Source organism: Aegilops tauschii, chromosome 1 (genome assembly GCF_002575655.3).
Source record: "Aegilops tauschii subsp. strangulata cultivar AL8/78 chromosome 1, Aet v6.0, whole genome shotgun sequence".
In the NCBI taxonomy this organism is placed as follows: Eukaryota; Viridiplantae; Streptophyta; class Magnoliopsida; order Poales; family Poaceae; genus Aegilops; species Aegilops tauschii.
The window spans coordinates 69,951,440-69,962,136 of NC_053035.3; positions in this window are offsets into that span (position 1 = coordinate 69,951,440).

Below are 10,697 nucleotides of genomic sequence, written 5' to 3' on the forward strand. Positions count from 1 at the left end.
CATGATCAAGATCAACACCACCACCCAAGGTATGTCATTCCATCTTAGAGAAGTCTTAACCCAAGTCATGGGTCAAAGCAACTCAACAAGATGTGAATACATCAAGATGCTTAAACGAAAAATGGTAACCCCATTTTGAGCTTAAATGATGAGTATGACCTATGATCAAGTGTTCTCAGTTGACTCCTAAGTCAATATACTCTAACATAGGTGACTTTGTCGCCGACCAATTCTAGATGAAGTTCCCTAATGTTTCTCTGTGCTCTTGCATTTGTCTCATGCATATTTGTTTCCCCTTTCCCAAAAAAACTTCATATAGATCTCTTTCCTTTTATTTTTGTTCTGCATTCCCTGCATCCAATTCATTGCAAATCCTTTAGTTAATTCCTTGCAAATATTTGTGAGATCGTATTTGCCTAATGAGCTGAGGTGACTATTGCTCTTTCTCTGTGTTGAACTCAGTCCCACCAATTTGCTACTTTCGGTCCAACCGAATCCTTCCGGTGCAACCGAAGAACACAACTCGGTGCCACCGATTTCACTGCAGAGAAGACAATTTGCCACTTGTTCCTGCATTTTTTGCTCCAGCTTCACTCAATGATTCTTGTCCTCTACCAGCATCACATTTTATATGCTGGTTTTCTCTGTGACTCAAGGACCAGACCTATTTTGACTCACACTCCAGAGGACCCCTTCTTGGAAATTGATGTCAAAGTAGGAGAGAGAGTTCACATCAAAGCTTAATCCTTCAAAAGGGGGAGAGAATGCTTCAAACAGGGGGAGAGAGGAATCACATGCCCCCAGATACTTGGTGTTCAAGAGGAGAGAAGTCACATGTCTTTAAGAGGGGAAACACATGTCTATATTATGTTTCTGTGATCTGATCTGTTTTTGCTCTGATTTTGTTTCCCTATCTTCTCCCAGTATCCCATATAAGATTCAGGGGGAGGAAGACATCTAAGGGAAGGAAATATCCAAATTCATTGCATATCTTTACATTTTGGGGACATGTCTATATCCAATGGAGTACCAAGTACTCACTCTCTACATGTTATCGCAATCTTGGTACTCTTGTGGCTCTTTTGTTTGCTCTGTCTAATAGATGTTTCTGTGTTATCTAACCTTGTTTACTCAGGTTCATCTCTTCCAAAGCCAGCTCAAGACCACAAGGTAAGTATATGCATCACACTCATGTGCATGAGGATCTCTTGCTGATGTACATATTGTTTGCAAGAAGGACTCATGAGCATGAAGGTACATTTCCTTAATTCACATTGTTTGCTCTGATGCATATAGCCAAGATACATGTAACTCATTGCTTGCTCTATCATGTTCATGCATTCACATGCTCTTACATTCCATATTGACATGATTCCATACATGTAGGGGGAGCCTATGCATGTTACATGTCCTTCCAAAGCTTTACTTGCTATTCTCTTTATCTTTACCTAAAGCTTTGATGCATGTTGTCATCAATTATCAAAAAGGGGGAGATTGAAAGCACAAGTGCTCCCTGGGTGGTTTTGGTAATTAATGTCAACATATCTCTTGTTGGACTAATGTTTGATCTAGTATATTTCAGACAAGTTCAACAGATGGAGTGGCGTGGACAAGAGGATATGGAACCCCTTCAAGTTGCTAAGGACAAGTGATTGGCTCAAGCTCAAGAGCTCAAGACTCTACATTTTACTTTTAGTGATCCAAGATCACATTGAGTCCATAGGAAAGCTAATGCTATTAAAAGGGGATGAGGTGTTGCTTAATGGCTTGCTTGCTCAAAGTGCTTAGTGATATGCTCCAAAACCCTCAACCACTTTCTCACATCCACATATGTCCCAAACCAAAAAGTCAAACTTGGCCCCACCGAAACTTTCTACCCGGCGCCAAAGAGTTCACTTGACATAGGCACTTCCAAAACCCTAATCAATTTGGTCTCACCGATGGGATCCCGGTCTCACCGAGATTGGGCTTGCAAACTCTTTGGATCCTGTTGCATTAAATTCAGTCTTATCGAGTTTTGTGATCGGTCCCACCAAGTTTGCTTGACCAACTCTCTGTTTCGCTTATTACCCAAATCGGTCCCATCGAGTTTGTGTAATCGGTCAAACCGAGATGAGGTTTTACCCTAACCCTAGCACATCGGTCCCACTGAAAAGCCTAACAGTCACATTATGAACTGAATCGGTCTGACCGAGTTTTCTGATTCGGTCCCATCGAGTTTGGTAAATTGTGTGTAACAGTTAGTTTTTGTGTGGAGGTTGTATATACCCCTCCACCCACTCTTCATTCGTGGAGAAAGCCATCTGAACATGCCTACACTTCCAACATTCATTTTCTGAGAGAGAACTACCTACTCATGTGTTGAGACCAAGATATTCCATTCCAACCACATAAATCTTGATCTCTAGCCTTCCCCAAGTTGCTTTCCACTCAAATCATCTTTCCACCAAATCCAAATCTGTGAGAGAGAGTTGAGTGTTGGGGAGACTATCATTTGAAGCACAAGAGCAAGGAGTTCATCATCAACACACCATCTATTACCTTTTGGAGAGTGGTGTCTCCTAGATTGGTTAGGTGTCACTTGGGAGCCTCCGTCAAGATTGTGGAGTTGAACCAAGGAGTTTGTACGGGCAAGGAGATCGCCTACTTTGTGAAGATCTACCCTAGTGAGGCAAGTCCTTCGTGGGCGATGGCCATGGTGGGATAGACAAGGTTGCTTCTTCGTGGACCCTTCGTGGGTGGAGCCCTTCGTGGACTCGCGCAGCCGTTACCCTTCGTGGGTTGAAGTCTCCATCAACGTGGATGTACGGTAGCACCACCTATCGGAACCACGGATAAAAAATCTCCGAGTCCAATTGCGTTTGCACACTCCCATCCCATCCCTTTACATTCTCGCAATTTGCATGCATTACTTTCCGCTGCTCATATACTCTTGTCATGCTTGCTTGATATGTATTGTGAATGTTTAAACTTGTGCTAAAACTCCACTTCAACTTGAAGAAATTAAAAACTGCTACTTTTGTTGCTAAGAGTCTATTCACCCCCCTCTAGACACCTCTTCTCGGTCCTTTCAGGACGTCGGCCCCGAGGGAGCGATGCCATGGAGGAAGTGGCAGGTGACTCCACTGTGGATGGAGCCGCGCCATGTCGGCTCGGGACCGAGCGCCGGCAGCACCGTGAGATCGAATCAAGAAGAAAATGTGGCGATTAGTGTACAACCTATTTGGTGGCGCCGATTAGGCCTCAGCTTCATCCGAGTAAATGGTGATGATGCTGCTCTTCCGGTGGTGCAGGTGAAGACGGCGGTGTGGGAATGGAGGTGGCGCGAAAGACGAGGGGAACGTCGGGGCAGCTCCTTGGAGGTGGAGGACGGGGTGGCTGAATTGGCGGGACGACGAGATCAACGATGGATCCTCATCCAGTACGGTGGATGAGGGACGTCGAGGTGTTGCTGTGGACGACATCGTCGGGAAGAGGCTCCAGCTGGGTGGCGGGCGGAGGAGGGTGTGGGGCTTCGCGGGTTTTCGCGGCCTCGGTGTACGAATGGGTGGTCGAATGGGATGGGAGTGGGGAACCATGGTTTAGGGACGCGCTTGTCCGAAATGTGGGGTAAGTTACGAAAGTACCCCCACCGATTTGAACTAGGCAGTTTTTTCAGTTCAGGGGTATCATGGGCATTTTGCGTGTCGGGATTTCGCAGGAGGTGGGAGTTTTCACGCGCGTTGTAATTTTGGGATAGCAAGGCGCGGGTTGAGATGGAGGGAGTTTTCGGAGCACAACGAGACAAAGATATATCTTAAATATTTCGGGGTAACAAGGCGCGGGTTGAAGAGGCGGGAGTTTCGCAGCACGATAAACAGAGTTGCTAGCTTGAAATTTCGGCATAACAAGGCGCGGCTTGAAATTTTGGGAGAACAAACTTAACGTGTACGAAAAAAAGACAATTCACACCTCATCACTAGAGAGAGCCATGTCCCGTTTTACTATATTACTAGAAATGCATTCAAATGCAACAAAAAAAATAAAAAAATCGGGACAACAAACATAACGTGTACAGTACCAAAACAATTTGCACTTCCCTCAACAATAAAAAAACAATGTGTGTTGTCTAATATATGGACTAAATTTGAGTACATTTTCCCTGTTTGAATGGGATTGTACTCAGGTTAGTTATACAACCATCTAATATTATCTTCACAACACATGACATGAATATACACTACAAAAAAAATACACTTCCGTGATGATACATGTTTGTCACAGTAGGTCGCGGTTTTTGTCATGCATGTACATCCATGACAAATTGATGACAGAATCAAGATAGTCATACCTGTGCTGTCGTAGAAGTGTTCCATGACATTACCAAAATTATCATCACGGAAATGTCCACTTCCATGACGATAAAACACGCGTCACAGAAGTGCTTTCGTCAAGGGTGACCGACATGTGGCATCCACCATAACGGAACGCCATTAAGCTATCGGGCCGGATTTTGGATCCGATAACCCGTTAACAGCCCTGACCAATGGGAAATTTCCACGTGTAAAATTCTGATTGGCCGGAGGGAACACCTGTCAGCTCGTCAGTGGGCCAGATGTCACCCATCCATTGGAGGAGACATGCCTATGATACGTCGACACGTGGCTGGGCCCAACAGAGGCCCATATAGGTTAAAAAGGCCGGCCCAGTCAAAGGTCCGTAGAACTTAATCAGGTACTAGTGGGCCAGCCCAGTAACGGCCTGCTTAATAAAGGCCCATTTACGACCCGAAGCCAGATCTGGCCCGTTAATTGTTCGCCCAATATTTGGGCCCATTTACGGCCCGAAGCCAGATCTGGCCCGTTAATTGTTCGCCCAATATTTGGGCCCATTTGCGGCCCGAAGCCAGATCTGGCCCGTTAATTGTTCGCCGAATATTTGGGCCCAACTACAGCCCAGTGACTTTCGGCCTGTTAGAGGCCTGATGTAGACATGGGCCCATTTCAGCCCGGTGTGACTTTCGGCCTGGGAATGGCCCGTGCTGCCCATGGGCCATATATGGTCTGACGGGACATCGGGCCCACTAACGGCCCGTGCTAAAGGTGGCAACAGTTAAGCCCAACGTGACTTTGGGCCTGTTAAAGGCCTGTCGCGTAATTCGGCCCGTTGATGCCTGTGCTAAGTTTTCGGCCTCTTAAAGGCCCATGATATCAGTGGGCCAACTAAGGCCCGAGATATGTTTCGGCCTGGTAACGGCCCGTGTGCTAACTGGGCCCAAAACGGCCCAGTCTACATTTCGGCCTGCTGAAGGCCCGTCGACGACTAGTGAAAATTGAGGCCCAACATGCATTTTGGCCTGCTAAAGGCTCGTGGTTTCATCTCGGCCGTAACAGGACATTACAATATTCAGCCTGTTAATGGCCCAACGCTACCTGGGCCAAACTAAGCGCTGGGTCGACAAAAGGCCCAACTAAAATATAGGCCGGTGTAAGTTTGGGCCTGGCGCAATGTGTGAAGGCCCCAATCATTCGGGCCCAAGAAAGACGTAGGCCAGCCCAATTGTGGCCCACTAAAAACCTGGCCCGTTAGAGTCAAATGTTTCGGTCTGGTCGAGTACATCTGATTTTTTTTCAGATAGCGAATGATGGCAGTAACTAGTAGGAATTAAGAACAAACCTACTCTATACAATAAAGAAATTACGGCATAGTAACTAAGAATAAACCTACACTATACAATAAAGGATTTGAGGTATATTACATCCACTGGGCATCGAAGTTTGCCACCAGTGATCATAAAGCGCAACGAAGAAGCAGATTACAAAAACTGGGCACCATTGCAGCATAACAAAATAATACTAAACCGAGACCACTTCCAAGACAGTTCAAGAAAGGTTAGCCTTGCGGGGGAACTGCTGCGCAAGCTGCTGAGCAAGGCTGTGAGACCGGCCTAGCATGTCGATCATAGCTTCCAGGTGTAGCTGTTTAGCGATGAGGTTCTCATTGGTGTTCCCCGCAATCTTTCTTAGAGATAGGACTTCAAGTCGAAGTTGAGTTGCAGAATGCCTTTCTGCTAGAACTTGGGACTGAAGAAGTCGAACTGATTCAGACAACGAATTCTGTGAGCTTGTCTGACTGTTAGTCTCCAGTAACTTGAACACTGCATCAAGACAAGACTTTGGGGTTGTCTCGCTATCTTCAAGATGTTTTGCCTTCTTTGCTGCAATATATGTTGGGTTTGTCTCACAGCCTTCAGCAGACTTGTGCATGCCATCAGGCATATCACCCTGAAACAAAGCAGAGAGATGATAGGTTTTGCACGTGTATAAACAAAGATGATAACTGTTCTGTCAATTCTATCCAATTTCAAATTAGAAAATAAAGAGTAAGTTCAAAATATCAATAGCATAATTTGGCATTGTCATAATGCGGGGAGCTTCACCACACTACTGGATTACCATGTCAACATAACAAGCATAGATGAAGGGCAAAGAAAATCATTGTATCTATTTTGGATAATGTGCATGGCATGTTGTTCATATCATCAGCCACATCAGTATGATAAAACAGGAGATGACAAGGTGCAAACGTGGGCTACTTCACCACACATTGGATTACAGATCCACAAAAATAAGCATACATATAGGGAGTATTAAGTAATGTGCATGGTATGAATAAGGAATTTGGTTTTACAAGTAAAACTTAGAACTTACGGTTCTTACGAACATGCATTTTGGTAGAAACAGCAAACTAAACAGCAGTAAACGATAGGGAGTATGAGCAAATTAAATAGCAGTTGAGGATAAAGGCTTTAGAAGGACTGACTTACATTAACAGTTAACACCGGCTTTATAATGCCCTTCTCCATGTCAAGGGAAGGATAACTCAAGAATTTCAGCACATAATCTTCTTCATAAGCATTGCCTGTACTCTACATTTTTTTGAAAGGAAAGCGGTAGGGGAAGCCCCCCACAACGAGTTTTTTTTAAATAATAAGAACCCAAATTCGCGTCCGTGAGGACTTGAACCTGGGTGGCTGGGTTGTACATCCACTCCACTAGCCAAGTGAGCTGGGCTCACTTCCTCTGTACTCTACATTTTGTGGAGAGTAATTATAGATATGATAATACTGGAAGGGATAGAGGATAATGAAGATAACATGCAGATTGATGCTACATAATCAACTACCAATCCCTGGAAGTACAAGCGTTACAGGACAAAATGTACTGACAAGAGCAATGGGCTACACTTCTGCACTGGCATTGTCTGTGTATTCTACTTGTTGGTAAGATTAAATATAGATCTGATCTTTTTTAGTAAATGGTGGGCGAGGGAGATAAGATGCAGAATGTTACAAAATGAACCAATCCCTCTTCCCATAATACAAGAGTGTTTTGAACACTGGTGTACTATACAAAACATTCTTATATTATGGGACGGAGGGAGTAGCTGTTAATGTAAGTACAGTGATAGACCACGTTCAGTCCTTACAAGAGGACTGCAGAGCTAAACCTCTTCAAAAGCATTGGGTTGATTCTAAATTTATGTAAGAGTCCATACGGATCTTATAATGTCCACCAAATGGACGATTATGAGGCTAACATGTGCAGTGATGCTACATAATCAAACAGCTATGAAAGTAAGTATGGTCATACAGGGCAAGAGGTACTCACAAGAGCAATGCAGTGTGCAGTATAGTTGCCAGATTCTGTGGTCCCTTGAGAACGAATGTTCTTCTGCTAACAGTTTTCGTACAAGTGAGACATTAAGGCAAATGCAGAAATGTAGTTCAAATTGTGATGTGATATCATAGACAGTACCTTACGCTGCAGCCGAGACCAATGTGTAACAAGATTATTCCAGTCACCGTCGGATAAATGTAGCACCGGAGACTTTACAGAAATTTCGTTCAGAGGCTTGCCATCGAAGTGCGCTTGCCTCAGGTAGGAACGATACTTCATCAACGAGTGCTTGAAAAGCGCAACCAACCCTTGCTCGTCATCACAATCCAGTTTGCTCCTCGCCTATTTAAAAGAATGAAATCTTGTGTCTTCTGTTAGCAGAAACATATGCAGTAATGACCATGAATAACATTAGTACATTACTTAGGCATAAGTTGCGGAGGAAGACTGGAAATTGCTTTGTGTCTGCGCTATAATCTTTCCATGAAGGAAAGATGCGCACAAAGTTCCTGACAACAACATAAGCTTCGTCTTCTAAACTGAGAAGAAATGGAACAGGGGTCCTATTTGCTGCAATTGGGGCTCTCTCTGGTTCGAAAAGGGATTTGGCAACTGGATTTGGTGTACTCTTTGCTGGAATGGGGGTTTTGCGTCGTACAACTGGTGCTATGTCAACTGGCATAATCATACTGTTTGCTGCAGTTGGGGTCTGCTGAGTTGGGGCATCAGAAATGACCAGTGTAGTAGGGCTAGAGTCTGCTAGAGTTGGGGTATTTTGTGGGCCAGGTGATATTGCAACTACACCTAATGGGCTATTTGATTTATCAGGTGCCACTACCTTTTCCAAATACTTTTCTTGTGCTCCTCCACGATCAGCAATCACCCTCTTCCTTTTGAACGTCTGATACACAAGAACAACATTTGAATGGATAAATATGGTATGATGACAGATGGAATATGTACTGAAAATGGATAGGCAGGGCGTATTCACATACACGATGCGTAAACTAAGCTAATGGCAGTTCAACAAAGTAGAAGCAATGCAAAGCATCAGTTGCAAGATATGTGCGAGCAATGTAACCTTGGAAAGTTAGAGCAAGTACCTTGATGGGTGAATAAGATAGGGCATCTTCCTCTGACTCCTCCACTAGGGAGCTACATTGACTTAGGTCTCCCTCTAGCTCAGAATCACTGTTAGGATAATATTCTGAGCATGAATCTGTAGGTGGAGAGCGTTTGCATTGCATTGCATCCAGACTTGATTTCAGTCCCTTAATGCCAAGTTTGACAGCCATGGCATTGTTCTGCTTTATTCTTTTCATGCGCGCAAGCTCATAATCATTATGATGCTGTTCAGAATCTGAGATTCACGAAAACATAAAAAGTAGTCAGATTATCTATGGAATGCATTGCGGATTCAACTCGGAGAGTGTCTCCCTATAAACCCCTGCATATGCAAAGTTCACCTCCCCAACCGTGCTGACCAGACTACACACAGAAATACAAACCCCTTATGTCTCTATAACAGGCAGGCACACATTTCAAAACTAAAGTAGGAACATTAGAATCATATGAAATTCGTATTTGAACAAATAAACTAAGCAATTATGAGTGGCGTAATTTTAGCTTCAAGGGTGGAGTGTTGGTAGTGCGACACAAAGCAAGTAGGCAGATTGTATTCCATGTAAAAGATCGAAACCTATGTAAAAGCTGGAAATGACACTTTCTTTCTATACAATGCAGTGTTCGTTACCCACACATGATGGAAGAGATCACATAGAGAAATACTATTCACTCATGTCTACGGTTCCAGTATTTAGAAACAGGGTGGTCCACCCTAAAAGAATATTGACAACAAATATGACAAGGCAAGCATAGATGTAGTGAATCAATCATTTACTTGTGAGCTTACTAGGACAAGTATGCAGAATTGTAACTGCAGTAAGAGACCGTCCAAAATCTGAATGAAGAAGTTTGTCTAGCACTTATTGTTTGCAACTAATCGACGTGAATAATTGGATATTATATCGAATGAGTAAGAAAGACAAGTAAAATTGTCAACAAACCTGGCTTGCAGTAGTAATCTGGGTCAATGTCACTACGACCAACAATCCAAAATGACTAGTTTCTATTCCGAGGGCCGGAATTTTGAAAACCCTGTGAACTTTAGAGGTACTAAAGATTACCGAAATACATCTGAAGCATTAAGTGTAGGTAGCACTGAGCACACAACAAACCCTAATGACAGTCCTGCCTAATGAGTAATGAATCAATTAGAAAGTGGGTGATGAGGAGTGGCTGCTGAGTGTTGAGGACGTATCTCAGGATAAATCGGGTTGGCTTGGTGGGTGCTGCACGCCTGAGCCCTGAACGGACTGGGAAGGTAGGCACGGCGGCGCGCCCGGGCAGCGGTGACGCTGTTGGGCGAGCGGCTCCTGGCCTCCTGTTAGTCTGGCGTCTCCTCCTAGAGTCATGCCGTCCTGGGACGGCAAGTCGCCGGCGAGGCAGGCGGCTGGGGGCGAGTAGAGATCGGAAGCGCGCAGCAGAACAGAGGGGAATTGGGGCCTGGGACGACCCAAAATCCCAGGGTGGGCCGGCCCACCGTGGGCACCCTGTAGACATACACACCCGAGCGGCGAACATGCATTTTCGAAACTAATTTAGGAACATTTCGCTGACCAATTAAACAACTCTGTTTTAATAATATCATATTCGTATTTGAACAACTAAGCTTGTTTAGCTTGATGGGTAGAGCAGTGTTATTATGACACGAAGCACGTATTTTGATCGTATAGTGATCATAAAAGGGGAAACTCTAAGCATATTTTTTTAGCAAAAGAGGGTTTCCCCTCCGATTTCTATTAAAGAAGCCACCACGGAACCAACATGATCAATTAAACCTAAGCATGATCAATTAAACCGTATTATGGCTGTGCCATGGCAGATTTGAAGCTGCAAACCGGAGAAATGATATTTAGCATCCATTGTTTGCTTCGAACTAAGAACTAAATTCTAAGAGCTGAAAAGAAAGTAGAGTAA